The 27,037-nt window shown below is 46.4% G+C and overlaps 1 protein-coding gene across 1 annotated transcript in view; it reads left to right on the top strand.

Annotated features, from left to right (window-relative positions):
- Positions 1–2,509: 2,509 nt before the first annotated feature.
- Positions 2,510–27,037, top strand: part of TBL1XR1 (TBL1X receptor 1) — a 153,491-nt gene continuing 128,963 nt past the window's right edge. The window contains exon 1 of the mRNA XM_041002979.1: positions 2,510–2,595. The gene's annotated coding sequence lies outside the window, so the exon portion shown is untranslated. The remainder of the gene's footprint in view (positions 2,596–27,037) is intronic.

Here is a 27,037-nt window from a genome sequence, read left to right on the forward strand (position 1 = left end):
GGGGGAGCCAGCCACCTCTGATGGGGGATGCTGGTGTAGAATACAGCAGCCTAACTTGCTATGCCACATTGCTAGGCCTGTGCTTACCTTTCGATTCTAAAGTACTACAAATAACAATCCAATCATTTCATTTTAAAAAAAATTTTTTAAATTTTAATTTTACTTGAAAGCTAGAGAGCCAGACACACAGATCTTCTATTCACTTTAGTGCTTTGGTAGCCAGGGTTGGGCCAGGCCGAAGCAGGAGCCAAGAACTCCAGCTGGCTCCCCCACGAGGGTGGCAGGGCTCCAACTGCCTGCAGGTGTGCAGCTGTAGGAAGCAAGGACGGAAGTAAAGGAGTCACAACTCCTACCAGGCCCTTGGATGACGGAGACAGACATGCCAAGGGACCCTTAACCTTGGTGCCAAATGCCCACCCTCCCGGGAACTGTTTGAACTATCTGTCGTTAACCAACCCTCAACCAACCCTCAAAGTCTTTTTTTTAAATCAGAAGATAACTACACTTTCACTGCTTCAGAAACAACCCTTGCAAAGGCAGTGCAGTTCCCAGGTAAACAAACCTGAGTCCTAGAACCCTCCTGAAATGCCAGGCTCACTTAGCCTTGTTTCCTGTACGCTTAGCATAGTGTTTGGACACCAGCAGTTATCTCCACTCCCGCCGGGTGATACGGTTTAATCTCCTAAAAGATTGCTCCAAGGACACACCACCCAGACACTCTTGAATTCTCCTCTGGGTGGTGGTGGCAAGGCAGCTTCCAATTCCACTCCTGCCACTGGCTCCCTGCCTGTGTCAGAAGGGAAAGGCCTCGGCTGCTCCCTACCCCCAGCAAAGGCTCACCAGGGGAATGAGACCTTGACCTTGGCCAGAAAAGCACCTGACTAACTGGGCCCATTAGGCCACCCAAAGTCCATGTTAGTGAAAGTGACTTGAAACACTACCGTGTGTATGTTACAGAGCGGGGAGAGAGCATTGAGCTCTGTGATACAGAGAGGAAAAAGGCTGTTGCTTTCAAATGACTACATCTATTTCCAAATACTGAGATGAAATTATGAAAACAGATTCCCTACCCCCCACAACTCAAAGCGGTTGCAAAAATATTATTTTACTTTGAAGGCAGTAACGCTTGAACATAACAAAAATTCTAGCTTTTTTTTTTTTAAAGCAGTACAAGGGTGGTTGCTTTTTATGTCTTGGGTTTAGGCAGAGGTCTAAGCGCACCTCCCAGCCCAGTTTCCTGGAATCTGAAAGACCAGCACCACCTTAGCTTTAACGACGGTCAGGTGCCTCCCCTTTGAAAAAGAGCCGGCTGCACGCCCTCCCTGCATCCCATTATCGCTCTACCAGTCACCTAAGTTACACTTTGAGCGCGGCCTTGATGTGCTACACGCAGGCGCCAAGTGCATGCACTCGCGCCGTGACTGCGGCGCGGTCTATGTGTATGCGTGTATGTGTGTGCACGGTGCAAACACTTCGTGGCATTACTTTCTTCTCATGAAACGAGGAAACTGATGGACCAAGCCTCTCCAACAGGCCCACCATATGCTTGACTCACAGTACATTTGGGCATAAACACTTCAATTACAGCTTTGTGTTTAGTATCAAAACCCCTTCCCGGGTGAGTGTGTGTGTTTTCTCTGCAGATTCCGTGCTCTGGATTACATTTGGGGGGGGGTGGTTGTTGCCGGGAGGTGGCGGTGGGGGGATAAAGCCCCTTTGCAAGGGACGCCTCCCAGAAACATATGTATTTACGCACACAAAGGTGTGCACAGAGCTTCCCACAAACAAACGTCCAGACGAAGCCAGCGCCGCGCGCTCCCGCACATGCCCACCGCGTGTCCGCCGCGGGGAAGCCACACCGCCTGCCCGGGGAAAACTTGTGGGGCTCCGCAGCCTCGACCCCCGGGGTCCGCGGGGCCTTCACCCCGGAGCGCGCGGTGGAGGCGGGGCGCGGCCGGGAGGCGCCTCGGGGCCCCGCTGCATTTTTTTTTTCTTGCTTTTTTTAAAGCAAAAAAAAAAAAAAAAAAAAAAAAAAGAATGTGCGGCGCACACCCAGCCCCCCAGCCCGCCGCCGCCCGCGTCCGCCCGCCCCTCCCCCGCCGGCCCCTCCCCCGGCGCAGGCCGCTCGGGTTTGTTTTGCTGCGCGGCCGCCGCCGCCGCCGCCGCGGGCCTCGCGAGCTCATTTGTGCCTGGCTGGTCCCCATTCCTCTCTCCCCAGTGTTGAGTGTCTGAGCCGTTGGCTGCTCCGAACCGTTTGGCTCTTTCCCTTAGTAACAGCTTTTACCTTCTGCCTCAATTCCTCTCCCCGCTCGCGCCCTCCCCCCGCCGCCGGCCGCGTGCGCCCCCGCCCCTCCCCCCGCGGCGGGAGCACCTCCGCTCGCCACCTGGGGACCCGCTCCCCGCCCCCGCGCGCCGGCGCCCATCCCCCGCGCCCCGCGCTCGCCGGGGTTATAATTGCCTCTCACCCCCCGGAGGGGTTATTTTGGGGGTGGTTGGAGGCGGTGGCGGCGGCGGCGGCGGCGCCGACGAGGGGAGTTTCCTTGTGCCTCCATTCCCGGGAGGGGGGGAGCGGCGTTGGGAGGCCACCGTTTCCAGGTAAGCGCTGGTGGGGCGGGGGGGGGAGGCCGGACCCCGGGAGTTTGTGGGGGGCAGCAGCCGCGGGGTCGGGGCTGGGGCCGGGGCCGGGGCGGGGGACGCGCGGGCCTGAGGCGGCCAGGGCCGGGGAGGAGGAGGAGGAGGAGGAGGAGGGGGCGCAGGGCCGCGCGCGCGCGTGGTGTGGTGTGGTGTGGTGTGGGGGGATGGGCGCGAGGGGGAAACGTGCATTTTTCAACTTGGCCCTTGGGGGAGCTGGGGCTTGGGTGGGGGAGGGGAGGGAGGGCATGTAGGGTGCCCCCTCCCATCCCCCCCTTCCCTCTCTGGCGCCTTTGAAATGCTCACGTGCTTGCCCACCCCCTACCCTCTCCGGGTCTCGGGGTGGGGGGGGAAATCCTCACCCTAATTATGTTGTTGGCCCCGAAAACGGGCACCTGGGCCTTCTGTCCCCTTCCCTCTGCGTGCACGGACCCCCCCCTTTTTGTGCGTGTGAGTGTGTGTTGTGTGTTGTGTGTGTGCGCGCGCGCGCGCGGAGTGGTGGTGAGGGTGGTGGTGGTGGTGGGGGGGCAGGCTTTGAGGAAAGAATTTGCAGCAAATTGAATCAAGGAGCCATCATGAGGCCGACTCCTTTATAGCCTATTTTTAGCCGAGGAGAAGGCTCCTGTGGGTGCACGCGATCCCGTGGCGCACTCGGGCTGCCATGGGCAGCGGCGCCCCCGGCCGGCGTGCGGGGGGCTGCGGGCGGGCGTTGGGGCCGCGCGCCCGGGGCGGGGGCGCCGGCGGGGGAGGGGCGGCCGGCCGCAGGGCCTGGCTCCGGGACGCGGTGGTTGGGAAGTACTCGGCGGGAGCGATCCGGTAGAGCCCCCCTTTGAAGTTGGGTTCAGAAGTGTAGAATTGGCAAAGTTATTGCCAGCTTCCTGGTAAGTTTTTTCGGGTGGCACGGAGTCACCGTCTTTTTCTGACAGTGGAAAGGCCACGTTGTGAGCAGGGTGGTTTCTTGGGAACTTCCTCTTTGCAGGCGATGGCGTCGTCTTTTTTTTTTTTTTTTGAACAGAAACAGACTTTTTATTTAAGCGAAATATTAATTTTCAGCGGCAGCCCGAGGGGGGGAAGGTAGGCCATGCGTGTGGGAACGTGTTCAGTGTTTCTGTAAGTTCCTACTTTGCTGAAGCCGGCGTGGCTTTGCAGTGGCCAGGCGGATTACATTTAGGCTGTGAACAGGGTGTGCTTCATGGAAAACTTGGGTCTCAGTGGCTTAAAAAAAAAAAAAAAAAAGAGTTCTCTTTGTTAGGCTGTCCGGCGATTTGTAAAATAATGTGGTGATTATAAGTGAGCTGTGGGAGCCCGGTTAAGAACTGGGTGTTTTCCGTGCCTGGAGTTGAGGTCTTGGCTGGTGCAGGACCCAGAGGTTAAGAGTTTTAGTACCTATGTGATTTACGGTCGAGTTGGAGAAGTTTACTCTTGCTTTTCTTGTTTCCCAAACAAAAACCTTATGCTCATCTAAACATCTTGTTAATAAAATACGGTGGGTGAAATGATGGGTTATTTTTAGTCTAGATTTTTACACGGAGAGCTTCTTCCCCTCCCCCTACATAATTAAGTAATCATCTTCCTCCTGTTTTTTTTTTTTTTTTTTTTTTCCCTTCCCCTGAAGAGTCCTTCATTAGTGTGGATCCTCTCAGGCCCTCGTGGTGTGCGTATCCTTCCAGCCTAGAACCACTTGCAGTAAATAGCCCGATTACCCTGGGAAGACAGTGGAGTGACTTTTGGGGGAGGGGATGGGGGGGCGGTTTGCAATGTGATCCCTTTTTCACATTTGTTCAGTCAGTCTTGCGTTACCTTGGTGTATTTTAGTAATCCTGACTTGGTGGGACTGCATGTTCTCACCGTTTTCCGTAAGTTTATAGTCTGGAGAAGTAGGGCAGCCTTGTCTCCATGAAAACATGGTGAATGTTGGGTTGTATCATGGGAGCGGATGGCAAGCTTCCCAAATTGTCATTGAGAGTTCTAGAAATAGTTAGGGCTTACCTGTGGGGGAGGGGCAGCAGAAGGCACCCAGGCCGGGGAGCCATTAGGCCTGTGATGTGGGTTTATGCTGTTTTGCTCATAAGTGGAGTTTCTCCTGCTGGTTTGGAGTTGTGATTTCTTTTTGTTTTCAGTTTTGTTGTCCTGCGAGGTCGGTGATTGCGATCGTTGGGAGTAGTTAGAAGCAGAGAAGGCACTGAGCTGTGTGGGGGATGAAAGTGTGTGTGCGCGGGACAAAGTTTTTCCATGCTGTGAGGGAATCGAAGTGGCTTGTGGATGTCACAAAAAATGATGGCCATCCTGTCTGGCGGCTGGTAAGATCTTTTCACTAAACAGATGCCAGCTTTGGTTATTAACGTGGGGGACTCTGATGTAAATGGAGTGGCCCCTCGTGGGGATTGTATTTTCCCATCAGTTACATCAGGAAGGTGTTTAAAACATTTTCATCATTGTCTTTTTCCTGCGAATGTTCAGGGGTCTTTTTGATACCTGTGTTCTCCGCACCTGATTGAGACGAGCGTGCGGAGCTGCTTCCTGTGCCTTGGCAGCCTTTCCAGCTTTGCTGAACATCCAGCGGGGCTTCCTGCTGAAAGGAGGTGTCACTAATGCCCCTTCTGATTGTCAACCTGTTGAATAAATGCAGCAGTTCACATACAGCGATGCAGCCTTGTCAGGAGCAGCTGACAGAGGAATCCTCCTGCCACAACTTCCAGGAGTGTTACTACAAAGAATTTCTGACTCAACACATTTAGATGAAGTTAGTCAAGATAATTTGTGCTTGTTCAGTTTCAGAGTTATTTATGTAAACAGGGCAGAGAATGTGAACTGGAGGCAAGCGAGAGCGGCCCAGGACTGGATGTGCTTTAATTTCACTTACAGCATTTACAGTGTAAAGTCACTGTCCTGCAAACAGGGAAATGGCTACCTGGAGACATTAAAAAAAAAAGATTTACTTATTTTTATTGGGAAGGCAGATTTACCCAGAGAAGGAGAGACAGAAAGATCTTCCATCTGCTGGTTTACTCCGCAGATGATCAGAGCTGAGCCAGTCTGAAGCCAGGAGTGGGGGAGCTTCTTTGAGGCCTCTAATGCGGGTCTGCGCACCCAAAGCTTTGGGCCGTTCTCTGCTGTTCTCCCAGGTCATTAGCAGGGAGCTGGATGGGTAATGAAGTAGCCAGGGCACAAACCGGTGCCCCTGTAGGATGCCAGCACTTGGAGGTGGAGAATTAGCCAATTGAGCCATTGTATCAGTTTCTAGACATTTGTTTTCTGGACTTCAACATGCCTTTGCTAGGGAAGAGTTTGGGTCTTGGGGCTGTGGAAGTAAGAGAAATGAGGAGGAATACTGTTAATTAGAGCCCACACCGAAGGGCTGTCTTTTGCCACATCAACAGAAACTGGAAATTAAAGAGGCACTGTGAGAGGTGCTGTGCCCACTGCCGTTGGTCTGGGCTCTGCAAGGACCCCCGCTGTTGGCCCTCCGGTTCCAGACCCCAAGGCAGGTCCTCTGGGAGCTGGCAGGTGCTTTCTGTCTTATATATTCCAGGCTGACCCTGTCAGGTAGGCAGTGGGGGCTGTCTGTGGGAGGTGTGCAAGGCAGTATAATTCGCCACAAAATGTTCAGATGGTGCAGTTGGATTTAATGCTAGGGGTGGTTGACCCCCAGTCCATGTTCTCTCAAGTTGGCTGTGTCTGCTAACTTTTCCCTACTGTTTCAGTTTGTAGATCCCTTAGCGAAAACTTGTGCTTCTCATCAAATTAGGCATTTCTGCTAACTGGATCGAGTGATTGCATGGACAGATGAATTCATAGCGTGCATGTCATTGCGCTCAACTTCCTAGCATTGTTGAGTAAGAGACAGCCTTGTCAACTGCTGTTAACTTCCTACTTTAAGGTAGGCAGCATCCATTTGTGAAGAAGTCGAGTCTCAAGTCACTGCCAGCAGAAATTAGAAAATATTCGCTGATTACAGTTAAGAAGGAAAAATAAAGAAGAGTATGCCCAACTGACGTCAGTCTATAACCTGGAAGTTTTCCTAAGACATGTCACTGAATGTGTTTGTGGCTTCATGCCTTTCCTCGTTTGGGATGGATGGAAACTCCTGTGTTCAGTTTCTTTATTGTTCATTTCAGAGTTGACTTGAAGGTAGTGTAAAGTGTAAATGTTTGGACCCTGATGTGGTGAACATCATAGAAACGCCTGCCTCTGTGTGCTGGCTTTGGTTTTGAAGCTTTCTCCATCCCCCCACCCCCCATTAATGTGTTTTTGCTTGTTTATTTTAGTGGGAGTGTAATGTCTTAGGAAGCATTTGGCAGCTGTTTTCCCTGTTTTCCTGGGCAATGTAGTTGAAATAAACTTGGCTAAACAACTTATTTGCTCTCAGAAGTTGTGACTTCAGGCTTACTTAGACCAGGAAGAATTAGATTGAATTTTAACACTTAATGGGAGTGATATCAAATTCCGTGTTTGTTGTGGGCTCGGTGGTGGATCTTTGGTATTCCTTTGTTGTGGTTCTCTGTCCCTTGGGCCCGGACCTTTAAAGTCTCCCGTGCCCTTTGTAGCTCTTCCCGGCTCTAAATGAAAGGGGAGAGGGAGCTGGGGGAGGGGCTGGTTGACTGCACCAAGTAGGTTACCTTTCTTTTTTCCTCTGCCTTGCTGATTCACCTGAGATTTCCTTCTATTTTCAACTGCTGCCAAGGTGGTTCTCCTTGGAAATTATGTTGCTCTGAAAAAAATCTGTGAACCTTGTCCTATTTTCATTTTCCATGTTTTAACCTCTTTTCATTCAGTAGTAATGTTTGCTGTCAGTACAGTTGTGTGTGTCGGGGCCTTGCTGGGGCCTTGCTGGGGCCTTGCTGGGGCCTTGCTGGGGCCTTGCTGGGGCCTTGCTGGGGCTCTGTGGGTGCTGAGTAGCCCAGAGCCTGGCTTTCCCAGTTGAGGTGGTGAAGGGGCAGAGCTCCTAGCAAGTGGTCTGTTGTCTCTTCAGTGGTGAATGAATGGTTTTTAGGTCAGGATTGTTAGTTTTCTGGTTGGTTGCCGTGAGCACCTTTTCTCCTTACTATCTTCTATAGGGACTGACTGTAATTTATTTAAAATGCCGGTGTCGTCCTGTGGGCCCCCCTGCTGGAGAGCCTGGAATGGATTCCCTTTGCCAACTGGATTGAGTTCATATGCTTTGGCCTGGCTTTGAAGACTCCATTTCACACACTCAGCTTTTTTTCCCACTCTTCCCCAACTGGGATTCTTGTCTGTTTCCCAAATAAGTGCAGTTTTGCCATACTCATTACTTGCATGCTTTTGCTCTTTCTTCCTTTCTTTTTTTGTAGCCTAGCTTCAGCTGCATCTCTGGACTGCCTCTTCTGGCCGCCCTGAGCCAGGATTAATCAATATCACACACCGCCCCCCCCTCATCCTTTTGTGGGAATTGGCTGTGTTTGTACCAACTTCTTGATAACAAGGAAAAAGTTGCTTCCTTTACGAAATGTTAGGTTTGGAAAAGCTTGTGGTTTTGTATTAAGAGCTTGGATAATGGCCATTCTTGTTGAAGGGGCCTGGGCTCATGTTCTGATCAGATCAGTGACAGTCCTGTGCTGCTGTTGGGGGGCCCTCAAGGCTTGGGTAGACTGAGTTATATCTGATCATTCATTTAAATGCTGCCATTGAGGGTAAGGGAGTCATTTCTTAGAATTAAATGAAAATGGTTGGTTTTGTTCTTTTGAATTCTGAAGTAGTGACCACAGTGTTGGAAGAAAACCCAGACTGGTTAAGAATCTTGTCTCAGTAATTTGACTTCTCTGGTTATAGAGGTTGACTGTTATATTATAGAGGTTGGATTGGAAGTTGTTTCCTAGTTTGGACTTTCTTTGCGTTAGCATTATTTGCATTGTGTATGCGATGAGTTATCTTTGGGAAGGGACGCAAGTGTAAATGTAAAATTTCATTGATGATTTAGATATGCCTTATACCCCGAACCTGAAGGTGATTTTATTTAGTATTATTTTAAGGATTTTCATTTATTAGTAGGGCACAGTGATAGATAAATAAATGGAGAGACATGGGGCTTCTGTCTTGCATTTCACCCTCCAGATGGCTGCAGTGACCAGGGTTGGCGGTGGAAGCCCCCTGCTCATGAGCCTTATGAGCTGTGGCAGGAGTCCTCTGCTGTCCCCAATGCACTCCAGCAGGAAGCTGGATCAGAAATGGATTAGCTCTAACTTGGCACTAGTGGTCCTTGATACAGGGGTGGCTTAACGCGATGTGCCACAATGCTGGGTTCATTCACAGTGTTTTAAATGCATTTATGTTTGGCTGCAACCTGTCCTTGGAATTCAGGTGTGGAATTTTCCATTTGTGGCCTCCTGTTGACGTCCAAAATATTTTGGATTTTGGAGCATTTCCCACTTTGGATCTTGGTGGTTGAAGATGTTCAACCACCTGTGTGTGTGCTAGGTGTGATTGCTGAAGATTTTGGACTTAAAAGAAAAATCTCTGAAGGGGTTTTTTTTTTGTTGTTATTCATTATTTCCTTTAATAATATATTCAAATAAGATTTTGCTTTCAGTTTTTATTGTGTTTAAGGATTCTGACTTCATTGGAGTCACATTTGAGCTATTGCTATTATGTATTAGTGTAGAATATATATCTATCATTGATGTATTTGCACTTAATGTAGGAAATATATCTATTGTATAGTGTGAATGAGTTTATTCTAAAAATGTCATCTCCCTTCACCAGTTTTTATAGTAAGTCTGTGACATTTTTAATTCAGTCAAGCAGGGCAACTGTTGAGGCAAATAGTTTTGTGTTACATTCTTTTGAAATTTTTAGTGTTTGGAAGATGTAAGCTTTTTTTTTTTTTTAGCATGGTTTTGAGTCAAACAAAATGAGTTGAATTGTTACCTTATTTCTAGGGGCTTAAGTTTGTCACAGTGTAATCAAGCTGTAAGGGTCATGCTGAAAGGTCAGTAATTAAGCTTTAGGAAATGTACAGAAAACACCCAGATGAATGGGGAACCTCTGTGGACTTGCACAGGTTTGATACATGGTTGAGGGGGAGTGCTTGGTCCTGGGCCTTTGCCTCCTGCCTCTTCCTTTATCCACTGAGGGTTACTTTCAGGAAATGTAACAACGAAAGCACCTTGGAGAGCAAGGGTGAGAGTTGCTCATTTCAGTAATTTTTTTTTCTTTTTGGTGAGTTATAAAATTTATTGGGCAGAGACACAGAGAGAGAGAGAGAGAGAGGAAGGAAGAGTGAGGAGAAAGAGAGCGAGCTCCCCCTCACTGGTTTACTTTCCCAGGTGCTTACAGCAGCCAGGGCCAGGCCAGGTCGAAGCAGAGTGCCTGTATCTCCATCTGGGTGTTCCATTTGGGTGACAAAGGCCCAGAAGCACCTTCCGTCTTCTAGAGAACTCTTTTTGGGCTCTGGGACTGTAGGCTGGAGCCTTCCCGAGTTCCATCCCGAAGCTGGTGTAGAGCATCCTCTATCATCTCCTGCATTTCCAGCACATTGGCACAGAGCTGGATCAGAAGCCATGTTGCTGGGCCCGGCGCAATAGTGTAGCGGTTAAAGTCCTCGCCTTGAACGTGCCAAGATCCCATATGGTCGCCGGTTCTGATCCCAGTGGCCCTTCTTCCCATCCAGCTCCCTGCCTGTGGCCTGGGAAAGCAGTCGAGGACGGCCCCAAAGCCTTGGGATCCTGAACTTGTGTGGGAGATACAAAAGAAGTTCCTGGCTCCTGGCTTCGGATTGGCTCAGTTCAAGCCATTGAGGCCGCTTGGAGAGTGAGCTAGCGAACAGAAGATCTTCCTCTTTGTGTCTCCCTTTCTGTATATCTGCCTTTGCAATAAAAGTAAATAAATTTTTTTTTTAAAAGAAGCCATGTTGTTGTTGGCTGCTTTATGTGCTGTGACACAGTGTGGGCTTTTATTCCAGTAGCTTAACAAAATCCTATTTTTTTTTTTTTAAAGATTTATTTTTATTATTTTTTCATTGGAAAGGCGGATATACAGAGAGGAGAGACAGAGAGGAAGATCTTCTATCTGATGATTCACTCCCCAAGTGAGCACTACGGGCTGATACTATGCCAATCCGAAGCCAGGAGCCTCTTCCGGGTCTCCCACGCGGGTGCAGGGTCCCAAAGCCTTGGGCCGTCCTTGACTGCTTCCCCAGGCCACAGGCAGGGAGCTGGAAGGGAAGCGGGGCTGCTGGGATAGAACCAGCGCCCATATGGGATCCCGGGCGAGCAAGGCGAGGACCTTAACCACTTGCGCCACCGCGCCGGGCCCAAAATCCTCTTTTTTTAAAAAATGTTGATTAAAGATAGGTTTATTTATGGAAAGGTAGATTTGCAGAGAAGAGACAAAAGGATCTTCCATCCATTCACTGGTTTCACTCGCCAAATGGCCACAAAGGCCGCAGCTGAGCCAGTCTGAAATCAGAAGCCCTTTCCGGGTCTCCTGTGCGGGTGCAGAGTCCCAAGGCTTTGGGCTCTCCTTTGCTGCCTTCCAGGCCACAAGCAGGGAGCTGGATGGGAAGTGGAGCTGCCGGGACATGAACTGGTGTCCCCATATGGGATCCCGGTGTTTAATGGCGGATCAGCCAGCTGAGCTCGCCTCTTAACAAAATCCTCATAGGTGAAACTATGCTGGATTTGAATTTTTTTTTTAGATGTTTAGAATTCTAAACCTTGAGAAGATAAAGAATTTTTTTAGAACTATGTACCAATCTGCTTTTCCTGAGGCTAAAAGTTTTAATTGGTTCTTCTCTTTTTTTTTAAAGATTTATTTATTTATTGGATAGTTAGATATCATCAGGCGGAAGTTCTTTTTTCTCTTGTGTTCATTTTGGCACACTGGAAGGTAGTATATTGTAAAACAGTTATCAAGTGATATTTATGTTTTCTTTACTGTGTACCTGTCTGCTTAAGAAACCTCGGCAGCGTTTTGACGTGGTCTTAACCAGCCCGGTGGTTTGTTGTAAGCCATGGTCAAGTTAGCATGGTGTAAGTTAGCATTCATAAGTGTGCACTGAGATGGTGAAGTAAGCTGTTGTGTAAAGTTCATTCAGCCAGTACTTGAATGAGTGCACTCAGTACTTGAGTTCCTCTGTCAGAGTTCTAACACTGTTGTCTAATTACATAAGTTTTGATGGGATCTGCGTTAAAGATTTGATGAAGTTAATTAGTGATTTTTTTTTTTCCAAAAAAAAAATCTATAGCCTTAGCTAGAATAATGGTCAGGGAACCAATTGAAATGAACATAAACACCTTACCAGACACCTTATGATAATAGCGTATTTTGATGATTTAACTGCAAATAGAACACATTTCAGGGTTAGAGGAGAGCTGTTTGTGCCTTTCCTTTGATTTTAACAGGCTAATTGGGTACAGTGTATACTAATCTTGTTCCATTTTTATTTAGTGGCTATCATGTGTCATCTCACAGCATAAGGCAACTGGGTCATCTGCTTTGGGTTTCTGAAATATGGTACTGGGAATAGATAATGAATTTCCTTAATATCGCTTTTTAAAAATTTTTCTGTATAATTATCCTTTTATGGAATAGAATTTGTATAAGTGTGAGGTTTAATACATTATTTGTGGCTGTTTATTTTATAAAAAATGCGACATGTAATTTTTTCTCTTCCTTAAACTGATGGGTTTTCTTTAAGTCACACTTCCCTTTCATTCTAAGAAAATGGTGCACATTTTTTTTTTTTTAAGATTTATTTTTATTATTTTTTCATTGGAAAGGCAGATATACAGAGAGGAGAGACAGAGAGGAAGATCTTCCGTCCGATGATTCACTCCCCAAGTGAGCACGACGGTCGATACTATGCCGGTCCGAAGCCAGGAGCCTCTTCCGGGTCTCCCACCTGGGTGCAGGTTCCCAAAGCTTTGGGCTGTCCTCAACTGCCTTCCCGGGCCACAGGCAGGGAGCTGGAAGGGAAGCGGGGCTGCCGGGATTAGAACCGGCGCCCATATGGGATCCCAGGCGTGCTAGGTGAGGACCTTTAACTACTTGCGCCACCGCGCTGGGCCCAATGGTGCACATTTTTAAGATCATAGACTTTGAGTGAGTCTGTTACTGTATTGGAAGTGGAGTTTTCCTATAATCATAAAGATAAATAAAAAACCTCCCTAAACACCAAGAAATAAACACAACAGAGCAGAATCAGACGTTTATTAGGATTGCAAACAACTTTTAAGCTTGGTTTTTCTGCCAGTAGAGGTCACCAGTTTTGACTGCTGGTAGGGTCGTTTCAGTGTGATTCGAGGTTTGTTCAGTATTTCGTGTTTATGATTTTATTAATGTTTGAAAGCTGTTAGCAGTCTGTGTCTAAATGAGGAAACAAAATGGCAGAAAATCTTAAATGGTTTGTTGCTATTTTAATGTTAGAAGCTAGAATGTGCTTATGGTGTGAGTGTATGTAACATGCTTGTTGCATGCTTAGAAAGGTGCCCCAGAGAACTACCACACTGCTGTTGGGCATGGCGTTAGGGTGAACAGATCGTACGGGTACGTGGGGGTTAGCCCTTTTGAAAGCCCTTTGAATTTTGTCTGTTATCATTTGAAAAGCGTGCCATCAGTGCATATAGGTAAGGGTTATCAGTCTTTGCATTTCAGTTAAGAAATGTTAGGGAGAAAAGCATGTTAATGCTTTTGAGTTAGCTCTTCAAGATCTGGAACTGTGTGTATTTTTGTTAATGCCTGTTCACAAATTTATTTATTTATTTGGAAAGAATAGTCCTATAATTAAAGAGTGCCAAATGTTTCATGATTGGGTCATCAAATGATGAGCTGGTAGTTTTGCGTCTTGTCTAAGTGTACTGGTTAGAAATTCATTCATTGCTGGGACCTGTGCAGTGGTTTAAGTAGGTAGTTCTCTGCCTGCAAGTGCCAGCATCCCATATGGGCACAGTTCATGTTCCAGCTGCTCCACTTCCCATCCAGCTCCCAGCTTATGCCCTGGAAAAGCCCTTGGGACCGCTGGGAGGCTGGGAAGCGGCTCTTGGCTGCTAGGAGCAGATCACTCAGTTCTGGCCATTGTGGTTATTTGGGGAGTGAACCGTGGATGGGAAGATCTTTCTGTAACTCTTAAGTCAAAATAAACAAGTCTTAAAAAAATTCCATTACTAACTTCAAAAGAAGGGTTTGGATTTCCATAAATATTTAAGTGTTGTGTTATTTCGAAAGTATAGTTTTTCCAGGTGTTTGGATAAAAGGAGAAAATTGGAGTCTTCATAGTTTGATAGTTGATTGTAATAGCTGTGCAGTCTTTATTTGGGTAGGATATGTCAACCCTTGTAGCCTGCTATTGCACAGATCCTACCTTGACTTATATTATGACTACAAGGAGACAGATATTTGTGTCTCTCATAATTCTTCTTTGGCTGTTCAGTTTCCCGCTAAAGAAACTTTTGGTTGTGGCCACTATTTTCAACTTCTGCTGGAGCAGCCTCAGAGAAATGTAACACCTGTTTTTGTGCATTTAATTCTGCTGCAGAGCCACTTGATACTAAGCCTTTCCTGAGGGCAGTGGCCCTGCTCCGAGTGTAACGGGAGTGGGCTGGGGTTTCATCTGTCATTGAGCTCTGTGGGTGTTACTGTGGTGAGAAACCGGTACGCAGACATGCCTGGTGTGACTCTGGCTTTATTACTGTATGTCTTTGGGAAATTGGGTGACCGTTCCAGTTGACTTACATACCTGAAAAATGAGGATAAAGAATAATTGATGCTTTCTTCATAGAGTAGCTGTAATCCATGTGAAACTGTTAGCCAAGGGCCTGCAGGTAGTAAGTACTCAATGAATTCTGGCTTCTACCTGACGACCTTGTTAGCAACAACAGTGAGAGAGAATATTAAAGTGACACTCCTGGCCATCTCTTCTGTTCACTTGGTTCAGCTGCTGTGGCACGAGGAGAGGTGGAAAGGTTACAGTCTCCTCATCAGAGGAGTGGGACCGCAGTGGGATACAGGTTGATCGCTCATCTGGAAGAGGGTGGAGACATCTGACCTGTGTGTCGTAGGAGACCCTGCTGTGGCAGCTGGGACCAGAAAGTCAGCAAGTCCATAGCAGGCTCATTTTTTAGGTTGATAATTTTTTCTTTTCTTTTTTAAAAAAGATTTATTTATTTTTATTGCAAAGTCAGACATACAGAGAGGAGGAGAGACAGAAAGGAAGATCTTCTGTCCTATGAATCATTCCCTAAGTGAGCACAATGGCCAGTGCTGTGCCAATCCAAAGCCAGGAGCCACGAGCCACGAGCCAGGAGCTTCCTCCAGGTCTCCCACGCGGGTGCAGGGTCCCAAGGCTTTGGGCCATCTTCAACTGCTTTCCCAGGCCACAAGCAGGGGGCTGGATGGAAAGTGGAGCAGCCAGGACTAGAACCATTGTGTTCAAGGCAAGGACTTTAGTCGCTAGGCCACTGCGCCGGGCTGCAGGTTGATAATTTTCTAAGGCCAGTGAATGGTACTTTTAAATAACCAAATGACCTTTGGCCACAAAAAAGTTCCCCAGCCCTGCTCTAGACAGTGTGTGTGTGGAGTTTCGCTGTGTGTCTGGTCTAAACGTTCTAATGCTCTACGTTGATCATATTACGATAAGATGTCTCAACAAAAACAAAGATTGCTGCTTTTCCTAGACATCTTTTTTTTTTTTTCTGTGGAATGGAATCCTCTTTTTCTAGTCCATCGAAGATGGAAGACTGCTGGTTGGAGCAGTCATTTCAACTACACAGGCAACTGGACACACATACCCGGTTCTGCAGGCAGAGTTGGTGTGACTTCTCACTGGTGCACAGCACAAAACAGAATATGTGTAATATAGCAAAATAACCAACATCGGAGATCGAGGAACCAGCCCTTGCTGTGATATACACTCATTTTGTGTGTTTTCTTATTTTAAAATTAAAAAAAAAACATGCTTTTATAAGTGTCTGAATTGATTTTGTTATTTAATGTAATGATTTAAAAAAAAGATTTATTTATTTCAAGAACAGTTACACAAAGAGAGAAAATGAATCTCCCATTTGCTCCCCAGGTGGCCACAACGGTTGGAGCTGAGCTGGTCCGAAGCCAAGAGCTTCTTCCAGGTCTCCCCCATGGGTTCAGGGGCCCAAGGATTTGGGCCATTTTCCAGTGCTTACAAATGTGCGTTAGTTAGCAGGGAGCTAGATCAGTGGAACTGTTTGCTTTAGCTGCTATGCCACAGTGTTGGCCCCATAATGGGTTTATTTTTCAATAATTTAGAAAATAATGGATCAGAGAAATACAGAATTAGTTTTCTACTTTATGGCTGTAGCATCAACTCAGAAACAATCAGACGTCCTGAATGACGGCGCATAGTAAGTCACAATTATTGGTGCTGTGTGTCTTTAGGTATTTTTCTGGTCTCATATTCCAGTTTTACAAGGTATATTTAAGTCAGACTTACAAATTGGCATGATAGTTCACCTAGCTTATCCTCAGCCTGCAGTGCCAGTGTCAAAACTCATCATGCCCCCAACAGGGGGCCCCAGTTTTTGTCCCTGCTGCCTCACTTCCCATCCAGCTTCCTGCTTGTGACCTGGGAAAGCAGTGGAGGACAGCCTTCGGACTCTGCATCCATGTTTGAGACCCGGAAGAAGCTCCTGGCTCTGGACTGTGCAGCTCCAGCTGCTGTGGCCACTGGAGGAGTGAACCAGTGGATGAAAGAGCATTCTTCTATCCTTCTCTCCGTAAAACTGATGCCTCTCCAATAAAAGTAAAAATTTTTAAAGACACAGATCATAATGAGTTTTGATTGTCAGTAATGTCAATTGGAGAGTTTTTTGTGGTATAGGCTGCAAACACTTCTCTCTCAACAACCTTCAGTGCTTCTCAGAAAGGGCAATAACAGTAAGCGAGTGAGCACTGAAGTTATTTTACATGAAAACTAACGTGGGCTGCATGGGTTTGCCCTGTTGAAGATTAAACCTCTTTCCTGTAGCGTTAGTCTTGAAATCCCTGACATTCTGGCCTAGAGTGCTTGTTAGTAGCATATGCTTCCTTGATGGAATTGTTTCTTGGCTCACACCTCCCTAGGCAAGGTTATATTAAGTTTTATTTATTTTTATTGCAAAGTCAGATATACATAGTGCAGGGGAGACAGAGAGGAAGATCTTCCGTCTGATGATTCACCCCCCAAGTGAGCACAACGGCTGGTGCTGTGCCGATCCGGAGCCAGGAGCCAGGAGCCAGGAGTCAGGAGTCAGCAACTTCCTCCAGGTCTCCTACACGGGTGCAGGGTTCCAAGGTTTTGGGCTGCCCTCAACTGCTTTTTCAGGCCACAGGCAGGGAGCTGGATGGGAAGTGGAGCTGCTGGGGTTAGAACCAGTGCCCATATGGGATCAAGGCGCATTCAATACAAAGACTAGCTGCTAGGCTACCACACTGGGCCCTAGGCAGGGTTGTCTTAATGCTTGTCTCTCACTGTCTGGTACAGTGCCTTGGCCTTGCACACTGCATACCCTATTCATGTTGGATTGGATCCACAAGGCTCATTAATTGAGATGCAAGTTTGCTAATGTAGTTGATCCTGCTAGAAGAGAGGTGTATGCAGCTTGCTTCTTGAATTCACTCTGCTCTTGCTTAAGAATTGTGAAAGTCTGAAAGATAACCTAATATCCTGTGCTGCAGCTTTTGGTATCTGTGGAATCTTTGTTTGGCTTGGAAATGGCACAGACTTGCTCGGAGACACAGAATACACTCAAAACCTGGGTAAAAGAAACAAAGACCTTGGCGGACGTGATCGGTTAGACGTGGGTTGGGGCTTGTGCATATGCGGACTTTCCCGCTTGTTCCTGGTAACCCATGTAGTCTTTCTCAGTCTGTGTGCACTCTAAATCCTTCTCCAGTATGATCCTGGCATGTCATTGTTGCTCAGCTTCGGCCTTTTTTGTTGGTTCTTGGTGTTGGTATGCCTTCTCGCTCCCATACAGTTGCTGAAAGCCTTTGCCCTGTGACTTTGCCTCAAGGCTCCATATCCTTAAGTCTCAGAAAAGCAGACATTGCTGTACAAGTGTTTCTGTGGCTCAGATCGGATCTCAGTTCTGACTTCCTCGTCTCCTGATCTGCAGTTCACAGTCTAGCCTGGGAACATCTTGTACTTTCTTCCTGTTTTTCTACTGTTGAGTGTAGGCTGGCAGTGGCATTAGTTTTCATTTAATGATGATAAGTGGGGACAGGGCAGGGCTGGAAGAGAGAGAGGAAGTAAGAGTGAATGATGGTAACGTTGAGGTTGCCTAGGTGAGCTGGTGCAGCATTCTCCACTTCCAGCTATTGGTGGAATCCTCAGGATCTTCTGAGACAGTAGATGTTTGCGGTAGAAACGGGGGGTAGCAGGTCTTGAGAGAGTGGATTTTACTATCGTTTGGAGCCTTTTATAGACTTACCAACACCTCCACCTTTAAAACATTTTTTGCTTACCTATCTACGAGGAGTGCTGTTGTTCAGGTAGATGGCCTGAGCTGTGGTTCTGGGCTCTCTCTGTGTTGGTATGTTTGCTGATTTGTTGTCCTCCACTTGGTTTGTGTGCTTTTCTGGCGTGAGGTGCTGTTGGTGATCAGGTTGCTGTAGCTCATTATTGTCATTTGCCTTTCTGATCATTTTCTTCCAGATGATGGCTGCATGTTTTGCTAATACATAGATTGGTTGATTCAGTTGCCCATCTGACAAATCTACATAGAAGTGATGTGAGACCTGCTAGTGACTGGAGCGGTTTGGGAGAGGTGCCTGGGGTGTTTTTTGGTTTGTTTTTGGTGGGGGATGATGCGTGACAGCATATGAATGACTTTTTGATAAAGGTTAAGTTGAATGTGCATGGCATATAATTAAGATCTGACTTGAAGCACTATCTTTAAAAAATAATTTTTGGAGCACTTTCAAGAGTATGTTGCCCATTTAGTTAGTGGAGGTGGTGTTCTGGTTAGGTTTGGGAATAAATTCTGCATCCTTTTCTGTATTTTCTGCATTTTACTTCTCAAAATGGCAGATAGAGAAAGATTTAGTTGGAATAAAATAATACACTTAATTAGGAAAAAAAACATATAAGTTTGAGTTCTGGCTGCTCTGTGCTGTCATTTCCCTGCCAATGTTCCTGGAAAAGCAACTGAGGATGAAGTGTTTGAGAACCTGCCGCCCACGTGTGAGTCCCCAGGCAGCACTGCAGCTGTGGCCTGTGCTGACTCTGCAGCCGTGGCCACTGGAGATGAACCAGTGGGTGGAAATCTCCCTCTTCCCCATCACCTTGCCTTTCAAATAAACAAATATAGAAATAAATAGTTGAATAAATGTTTTTAAAAAGCCTCAGCATGTTAAAAAATATACTACTATATGTGCCAGAATGTGTGTGCAGAATGGGCTCTTATTTGATTAGTAAATGGCAATGATGTCAATATGATAAAGGACGTTGCTCTAGTTCATCTGTTATTTCCCCAGTAGAGTCATGTTTTGTAGCGTGTAAAGCAATGGAAAGCAGCATGCCACTGACTTCCTCTCTGGCTTGGTATGGCTGGTGAAGCGGTAGGAATTCAGCAGATTTCCTTTTTTCTTTTTTAGACACTTATTTATCTATTCATTTATTTGAAAGGTGGAGTTACAGAGTGCAGGAGAGACAGAGATTTTCCATCTGCTGGTTCGTTCCCCAGATGGCTGTAATGACTACTGGGGCAGTCTGAAGCCAGGTGCCAGGATCTTCTGGGTGTCACACGGGGGCCCAAGCCCTGTGCTCTGCTGCTTTCTCAGTGACCTTAGCAGGGAGCTGGATTGGAAGTGAAGCAGCCAGGCCTTAACCCGTGGAACAGTGTTTGCATAGTTAATTATTTCTGTTAATGTTTTGGTTGCTCTGTTTCACAGGCTTTGAATATCTTCATTAACCCTGGTTTTTTGTGTTTTTTTTTTTTCCCTGATGAAGCTTTGATGTTTTAAACATGTTGCTTTGCTGAAAATTTTCCACCATTTGTTTTATAGAATGTATAGCAGAATGACTTAGGCTTGCTGTTTTGTCTGAAACTACGTAAGATGCATTGTAGATACCACTTTCCTGTTCTTGACTTTTCTCGAAAAGGATTTTCCATCACTTTGAACATGACATTGACAGGTCCTTCCTTGGCCTGTGCAGCTGCCCTTCCTGGGCGTGATCTGGTCCCCAGCCCCTCCTGGCCTTTATCTGGTCTCCCCTCTTCATGGTGCCTCTTCCTACCACTCCACACCCACTGGGCAAGCTTGTTCTGTCTCACTTGCTTGATTGCTTCATTCTTTGCCTAATGCTTTGCCCTGAGATTGTCCTGTATTTGCTGCTTTCATGTCATTCAGCTTTCATTTCCACCACCTCAGGTTACGCAGAACTAGCTCCCCACTTGAAGCTGTTCTCAGGCCCCAAACCTCTTAGACTCCGTACTTACCAGCCTCGGAAATAGCCTTGTTTATTGATGAGGGCACGGCAGGAAAGGTTATGGAAAAATTTGTAGTATCTTGAGGATATGGCAAGTGCGTGACAATATTTTTTATTGTGTCAGGAATGTTTTCATGGTTAGTTGGCAGTCTGCAGCTCGTTCATCCTTGTAACGTAGAATACTGATGGGAAAGTAGTGGAGGATGGCCCCTGCCGCCCACGTGGGAGGTGTGGAAGAAGATCCTGGTTTGGTGAAACCCAGCTCTGGCCTTTGAGGGCATTTGATGAATGAACCCAAAATGAAAGATGCCTGTTTCTGTCTCTCTGTCTCTCTCTTATTGTACCTCTTGGACAAATAAAGTAAACCTTGAAAAGGAAAGTTTGCAGTTAGGAGAGTGTCAAGTGAGGTTTTGTTCAACTAGTAATTTATATTTCAAAGACCATGGATATATTATTTGAGTGTTTATTAATTTTTTTTTCCCCCTGAGGATTGTACCTAAAGATGGTATTTGAATTAATCTAGAAAAAGCAGGTAAATGAATCATTCATGCATCAAGCTGAAAAAAATGCTGTATTTATACTAGTCCTAAATGTCAGTCTAAGAAGTTAACATTTCTGGAGCGGCGTGTTGCCTGAGCAAGTCGGGCTACTGCCTATACCGCCGGCAGCATCCCATGAGGTAAGTCAGGGCTGCTCCCCTTCCAGTCCAGCTCCCTGCTAATGTGCGTGGAAAAGCAGGCGCGCCTGGCCTGCTGCTTTGGCCCTTGCCACCTTGCGGAGTTGTGGATGGAGTTCTAGGCTCCTGGCTCACTTCAGCTGCTTCATCCATTTTGAGAATGAATCAGTGGGTTAACTGTCTAACTCTGCTTTTCAAATACATGAAATAGATCTTACAGTAACGCTTTCCCTTTTTTTAGTTTTTGTTTTTAAAGATTTGTATTACCTTATCAGATAATATGGTTTGGCGTCAGGGCTAGAAGCTTTGTGTGTTTAAGTACCTCTTCTGGAGATTTTGTAGTTTGCTCTTAATTTTATAAGTGTGTGTGTTTTATGTGTGTGTATATATTATAAACTTTATTTTTATTGGAAAGGCAGATTTTACAGAGAGGAGGAGAATCAGAGAGGAAGTCTTCCATCCACTGGTTCATTTTCCAAATAGCTGCAAGGTTCGGATCTGAAGACAAGAGCTTTCTCTGGGTCTTCCAGGCTGGTGCAGGGTCCTACGGCTTTGGACTATGCTCCCCTGCTTTTAAGCCCACAAGCAGGGAGCTGGATGGGAAGTGGGGAGCCTGGACGTGAACTGGCGTCCATGAGGGGAGAATTTGCTGACTGAGCCATTGTGCTGGGCTTTTTAGTATTTGTTGGGGACATGGTGTGACTCACAGCTCTTTTAGTTGTATCATAGAAACCTAGTTGAAATTGCTCATAAAGAATGTTGACATGGAGCAAAACATGGAGTTTAATTCCTAACTATAGAAAGAGCATTAAGTCAGGTGAATTTAGGGACAGCAAGTGCCAGCAGATCCATTTAACTGCTTTTAGGAATCTGTCCATGGCTGCCGTGGAGAGAGCATCACAGCAGGGAGAAGCTGTAGGGAGAAGCTGTGGGTTGGTTTCATTGTCTTGTAGATTGGCATTCTTTAATGATGGAAACACATCTTGACAGCTGATGATTTTTATGTTGTGTTAATTGAGAGACTACCTCTTTATTTCATTAGCAGATTTTTTTTTTTTTTTTTAATTTGGGGCCATGCATGTTGGCGTAGCAGCCCAAGTCCTTGCCTTACATGCACCAGGATCCCAAATGGGTGCCGGTTCTAATCCCGGGCAGCCCCACTTCCCATCCAGTTCCCTGCTTGTGGCCTGGGAAAGCAGTCGAGGACAGCCCAAGGCCTTGGAACCCTGTACCCACTTGGGAAACCTGGAGGAATCTCCTGGCTTTGGATCATGTCTGGCAATTGCAACCACTTGGGGAGGGAATCAGCGGGTAGAAGATTTCCTCTTCTCCTCTCTGTATATCTGATTTTCCAATGAAATAAATAAATAAATCAATCTTTTAAAAAAAAAGTTGTTCGCAAGGGCAGAGTTAGGGAAGGAGATGGCTCGTCCATCTGCTGGCCCCTTCCCCATGCCCGGCTGAGGCTGGGCTGGCTCAAGCTGGGCGCCTGCAGCTGCACCTGCTTCTCCTATGTGGGGAGGTGTCTCCTCGCTCCAGAGAAGTGTGTCTACTTCTAGTTGGGAAGGTGAGGTGGCTGGCAGTGTCCCTTCAAGGTCTGTGTTAGCGCAAGTGATACTTCTTTCTGTTCTTTTTTTCCCTTAAGATTTATTCATTTATTATTATTTTAAATTGGAAAGCACATTTACAGAGAGAGAGATCTTCTGCCTGCTGATTCACTTCCCATTTAGCTGCAGCAGCTGGAGCTGAGCCCATCCAGAGCCAGGAGCTTCTTTCTGGGTCTTCCACATAGCTGCAGGGACCATCTTCCTGTCCTTCCCCAGGTCATAAACATGGAGCTGGACAGGCAGTGGAGAACCCAGGGATAAACTGATGCACACATGAGATGACGGAGCCAGAGGCAGAGAGGATTGGCCTGCTTTGCCACCACTCCCCTGGTGGTGGGGCATCCTAACTGGAAATTTAAATGACTTTAGCTTGTAACACAATTCTGTTAAATATTAGAAACAATTTATTACTTTAAACAAAACCACAAAAGCTGGCCAAAATGAAAAAAAGATAGCCATGTGGAAGAAGTCCACGTGCCCTAAGAGACTTGAGGCTGACATCTTGGACGAGGTGTGTGAGCTTCCTCCAGAGCTGCTGCCCTTGGACACTGGGACTCCATGCATAATTGAGAAGTCCAGTGTGACCAGTCCCTTCCACGGAGGACGTACAGCGTGCAGCTCTGCCCAAACTAGTTTTTCTTAAAAGTTTAAACTTGAACAAATTAACTACAGAGAAAATATTTTGAAAAGTTCCATTTTAGTAATTAATCTTGCGAACTCAGAGGCTTACTGCTACCATCCATTTCTCTGTAGAAGAAAATAAGGACTCATTTCCAGAATGATTTTTTGTTTTTAGTTTCTTGGAATAATTTCTGAAAGAGCCAGTTTCTCAGTATTTAAGGTGTTTTTGGTTGTATACAATGCATGTTGTAGGAATTGTTATCACCGGTTTATTAAGCACAAAGAAGACATGTTATTCCCATTTGTAATTTTCCTAGTGGTGCATGTTTGGTGACATCAGTCACATCTCTGTGCTGACTGAGGGAGGAATCGGGTTGTGAACTTCCCCAGCCACTTGGCCTGATCTGGCAAGCACTCTGATTTCTGTCTGCCGTGTGGATTGCAGATTGACAACTGGCAAGAAAGAAGAAACATTGAGTGACTTCTTTTTTTTTTAACATTTATTTTATTTTTATTGGAAAATCAGATATACAGAGAGGAGAGACAGAAAGGAAGATGGTCCATCTATTGAATCACTCCCCAAGTGGCTGCAATGGCCAAAGCTCTGCACTGATCTGAAGCCAGGAGCCCAGAGCCTCCTTTGGGTCTCCCATGTGGGTGCAGGGTCCCAAGGCTTTGGACCGTCTTTGACTGCTTTCCCAGGTCACAAACAGGGAGCTGGATAGGAAGCAGGGCCACCGGGATTAGAACCTGTGCCCATATGGGATTCTGGCGTGTTCAAGGTGAGGTCTTTAGCTGCTAGACTACTGCGCCAAAACCCTAAGTGACTTCTTTGGTGTGCTAGTGAATTTGCACATTTTCTGTGACAGGGTGCTACTGAAGGGTTCTTGAGCAGAACTACGGGAGTATGTCAGCCCTGAGTGACAGGGCCTGGAGGGTGACAGGAGAATTTGGGAGCGAAAGTTATTATCTCTGGCCAGTGTAAAAGGTATGGATGGTGTCACATAATATTGTGAGTATTGCATACGTGTCCACATTTTGGATTTTGCAGAAGAGCAGTTGGAACTTGAGGAGAGAACGATGTTGAGAGCGCTGAGCGTCTGCGTTCTCTGCGGAGTTTCCTTTCCCACTGTGAAGAAGCAGCACAGGGACATGGCGGGGATGGAGTGCTAATCTCCCGGAACAGCGGGGGGATTAGGAATGAGAAATCGCTGCCACGTCAGAATGAATGCTGCTCGCTGCCACCATACCTCACCCAGGAACATAACCAGAGTGGTTGCTCACTTAGCATGATCACAGAAAGTTAGATTTGGTGTGGTGTAACTAGTTCCTGAAGCTGGTAGTGCGTGAATTCTAGGTTAGTCGCTTTACCAACCAAGTATTTTCAAGACTTTACATTTGAAAAATGTAAAGATTTTTTTTACATCAATATAAAAGGTTTTAGAATATCAGTTTGATAACAGTCTGAACTAAGTTTGATATAATTGAAGTATCTACATGCTTTATAATTTGTTAGTTGTAAATAATTTTAGTCATATAGAAGGGTTGCAGAGGTAGACCAAGTTCTCTCTCAACACAACTTCCTCATTGTTAAAATCTTACGCAACAACGGTGTCTTTGTCAAACCTGAGAAGCTGGCATTCATAACTGTAACGAGCTCAAGGAGAGCGGCGTCTCTGTGTGTAAGGGTCCATCCTGGATCCCACGTTGAGTTGAGTTGTCCAGTTCTACTGAGGCTTTTTCCGTTTTTCGTGACCATCACCGTTTGGAAGCATACCACTTCATCTGGTGTCCGGTGATGGGTCTGAGGTTGTGGGCGTTGGGGCAGAACGCTGTGGAGGGCTGTGGCTGTCTCCCAGCATCGCCATCGTGAGGCATACGCGGCCCGCCTGCTTGAGGACCGGTGGGCCACGTTTCTTTCCTGTGAAGTTCTGTGTCCCTCATCCCATACTCAGTTCATTACAAGTTAGTCCCCCCCCCAGTCCATCCTCATTCAAAGAATTTGTGGATTTCTGTTAAGACCGTTTTAGTTACCTGAGGTATTTGGGGATTTGTTTTGCAGCTCTGTGGGTAGCTTCTTGTTTCTTTATAGGTTTGCCCAGCAGTTTTTTTTCGGTCATGAGTGCTTATCTGACCCTGAATCTCATGGCTTTCTAATGGCGATTTTCTAGTTCGCTCATTAGTTTGATTCCATCGTTGCATTGCTGAGTACCGGCTGGATGTTATTTTCCTGTGCTTTTCACCCGTTCAATCATTTATGTCTGTGTGGACTTGTGGATATTTACTTGTTCTTCGGTTTCATATTTTCTCTGCTTTGTTGCTCCCGTTGTCCCAGCCTTGGCCCCTGGGAGCCCTGGCAGGCTGGCTTTCGGTGCCTTTGCAGCCTGCTGTGCCCTTGGGTTTTCGTAAACACATTCTTGCTTTCGAACACAGCAGTATGTTCCAGACTAAAGTTGTATTTTCTTTTCCATTGCTCTAGAATCTGCCATTTCTACAAAATACCTTGTGCGCCTTTATTGGACTTAGAAGAAGAAACTTGGGTTTTTCGAGCAGTGAAAATGCTCTTTATGGTAGTGCAGTGCTGGATGTGTCATTATAAATGTGTTCTAAAGCGTAGACTGGGCTGCACCATGGGCTGCCAGGGATCATGGCGTGTCAGGGAGGTGCACTTGTAGCAGTGTCTGTTCCAGTGGCAGAGGTTAATAATGGGGAGTGCTGTGGGTGTGCAAGGCAGGAAATACATGGGAAATTTCAGTTATCTTCATCTCAATTCTATGAACGGAAAACTTACATGAAAAAGTAAAGCCTTTAATTTTTTTCATTAAAATTATTGCAAGTTCTATTGTTACTGCTCTCAACATTATACAGTGTGAGAATAAACAACTTTATCTTTTCAGTTAAGAATATTCTGTTTGATTTCAGTAACTGGAAAATGGTATTAGCCCAGCTGACTCTTAAGACATATGAAAAAAAAACATGTGGGAAAATGCTTTTTCTGCAGTCAGGGTCTCGGGGGTGGGTAGGTGGGAAATTTACAGAAAACACAAACTAGTAAAACACATCTAGGAGCTGGTGTTACAGAGCAGTGGTTTAAACCACAACCTGCAAGCTGGCATTCCATATTTATGCTGGTTCTTGTGGCTGCCTCAAGGCTGAAGCCAGGAGATTCTCAGTGAACTTTGGCATGTGTGACAGGGCCCAGGCGCTTGGGTCATCTTCTACCATTTCCCAAAGGCATGGTCACAGGGAGCTGGATCCAGAGCAGGGCCTCTAGGATTTGAACATGATCCCATATGGAAAGGCTGCATTGCAGGAGGCAGCCTAACCCATTTCATCACAATGATAGCTCCTCAAATATGGCCAAAAAGGCTTCAGTTGTGGTGGTTGGTGCTGTGGTAGAGCACTGGCTGAGCTGCTCTCTGCTGCTCCACTTCCTGGCTCCCTGCTGTTGTGTGCTTGGGAGTGCAGTGAAGGATGGCCAGGGACACCACTCCTGTGTCTGGCTCCTGGCTTCTGAATGAGCCAGTTGAGGGGAGTTCTTTATATCTGTTGTTCTGGCTTGGTAACTCTGCCTTTCAAATCTTAAAAAAAAAAAAAAAGTAACAGGTCTTTAAATATCTAACAATTTTCTAAAGCTTACTTTTGCTGTGTTTGAGTGAAGAGAGCGGATCTCCCATCTGGTTCGTTGTCCAGATGTCTACAACAGTTGAACTGAACCGGGCCAAAGGCCACAGCCTGGGACTCTCGGTCCGTCTTCCGCACAGGCTCCAGGTAGTGATGTGTCACCTGCTGCTTTCAGGAAGTGGAGCTGGGACTGCACCCAGGGATTTTGCATGGGATGAGAGCATCTCAGTGGTGTCTCTTGCTGTTAAGATTTATTTATTTATTTAGAAGGAGAGAGAGAGATAAAGGTATCTTCCATATTCTGGTTCTTTCCCCAGATGGCTGTAGTGGCCAGTTGCTGAGCCAGGCCAAAGCCAGGGGTGAGAAGCTGCGTCTGGTCTCCCGTGTGGATGCCAGGTACCCAAACACTGGGACATCTTCCACTAATTTTCTCATACCAATATCAGTGAGCCAGGTTGAGTGTGGAACACAGGGACGTGA

This window comes from Ochotona curzoniae, unplaced genomic scaffold (assembly GCF_017591425.1).
Source record: "Ochotona curzoniae isolate NIBS_2020 unplaced genomic scaffold, NIBS_Ocur_1.0 scaffold_2587, whole genome shotgun sequence".
Classification (NCBI taxonomy): domain Eukaryota; kingdom Metazoa; phylum Chordata; class Mammalia; order Lagomorpha; family Ochotonidae; genus Ochotona; species Ochotona curzoniae.